A 1,893-nucleotide genomic window follows, 5' to 3' on the forward strand; every position below is an offset into this window, starting at 1 on the left:
TTGTTGCAAATTGCTTGACTTTGTGTGCTTAAATATATGTACCAAGAAAACAACTTACAAGGAAGTGGAGAGGGTAAGTATTATCATAGTATTATATTAAGCCAGTGTATTATAATATAATCAGATGAGAGATGAATCATAATGATGATATCTTAAGCAAATAATAGCAATAGATACAGTTAGTAACCTACTCATTAAAGAGAATAAAAATGCTTTAGAAAACATTGAACAATTACGTATCGGAGGGTGGTTTGAAGAAATGGCTAGTAGTCAGATTGTCAAGCAAGAAAATCATCATTTGGTTAATGTCAGTCAAGATAGACAAGTCGACTATCTTGAATTGTGTAGACTAAACAAAAGTATGAAACATTAAACTATGTATTGTAGGTTCGCATCGATTTTGAATTGATAAGGTTGCAAAAAAGAGAAAAAAGATTATATATATATATATGTATATATATATATATATCACACATTGTACACGTTTTTTGTAAATACATTAATAGTGTCTAATTTAAAGTCTTACTCAAGGCTTCTATGTTGCTAATGAAATTTGGTGTGAAATACATATAATTTAGATATCCAAGTAGTTATATCCAGATGTTACTCTTGCTTAGTAGGTCTAAGGACAATGTTTGCCAAAGATAATATATAAAGAGAATGGCGTTTATGTTAGTAATGCATAGTAAGACTCAAGAACCTAAAGAGACTTGATGTCTGATCCCAATAGGATGAATAAAAAAGCTATATATATATATATAAGCAAGATAATCATTCACTTCAAAGTTTTATCTTTTACAAGAGTATTGCGAGTGAGATGGAAAACAGGTCAAGCTCCCAAAGTCCCAAGCTAAGGTGACAAGGTGTCTAGAATTTCACCTTACTAGTTCATTGTAAATATTGGTTAGTGAAAAGGATTAGGATGAACACTTAGGGAGTCCATTTTTTCTAGGCATCAATAGCCTGAAGTATGAGGTGCGGGCAATTTCCAGAAGTCAGGAGCACCGAGGGTCTTTGAGTGTAGTAAAAGACACTCAATAGGGTTTTTCCGTGATGCTACACCCTCAAGGTCTTCAAATATCTTTGAAGTGAACACTAGAATTTCTATGCCTTTTAAATACTACCCTCTATGAGTATAATCAAGCATATGATATTTACATAGCAAAGGAACCACCCGATCTTGAACATTATTAAGCTCTACATTCAAGTGGAAGTTGGTGTAAAAACCAAAATCACATTGCTTTTGCAAGGTCATGGTAGAGAAATTATTACAAGAGAATAAGAGTATAGCAAGGGGAATGATCACTGCCACAAGAACAATGCCTACTATGTCAATAGCTGAGGCAATAATCGTTAAATCCAATAAGGTAAGAAAAACTCCAGCTCCATCCATAAGACTGAAACTCCTTCCAAACATGCTTCCATATTGACATTCATAACTTCAGTTAGCACAACTCAGAAGGTTATGTGAGGAGGAGTTGTTCATATCAAATTTGAAGGAGGGAAGTGATGGTAGGGTGGAGGGTTTGAGAGGCTCAAAGTCGTGCTCCTTGTTACTAGAAGACGTCGTTGCCATAGCTTCGCAGGGTTCACCACCTATATCGTAGCATAAGCTCAAAACATTTGCTCACTTTGGCAACGCCATTGCATCCTTACTTTTGGGGGGGGAGGGGGGCATGAGTAGCAAATCTTTGCCAATAGGAGAGTTTTCACGCAGTGGAGAATGTCCTGGCATGCAATTCACATGAAAAGTGGGAGATTTGGTGAGGTTGGTGTGGTTTTGTGCGTCCATATTTGCAAGGCGTATGTAAAAAGTGATAGAAAGATAAGTCATTTGAAATAATGGTAGATGATCAAAAGGTAAAGGTTGAGGGCGGCACGTGCAACAGGGGA

The 1,893-nt window shown here is 36.1% G+C and overlaps 1 pseudogene; it reads right to left on the reverse strand.

Annotated features, from left to right (window-relative positions):
• Positions 1 to 948: 948 nt before the first annotated feature.
• LOC147437037 (uncharacterized) lies at positions 949 to 1,576 on the reverse strand (annotated as a pseudogene).
• Between the last annotated feature and the right edge of the window lie 317 nt (positions 1,577 to 1,893).

This window comes from Adiantum capillus-veneris, chromosome 17 (assembly GCF_014529385.1).
Source record: "Adiantum capillus-veneris isolate H3 chromosome 17, ASM1452938v2, whole genome shotgun sequence".
Lineage (NCBI taxonomy): Eukaryota > Viridiplantae > Streptophyta > Polypodiopsida > Polypodiales > Pteridaceae > Adiantum > Adiantum capillus-veneris.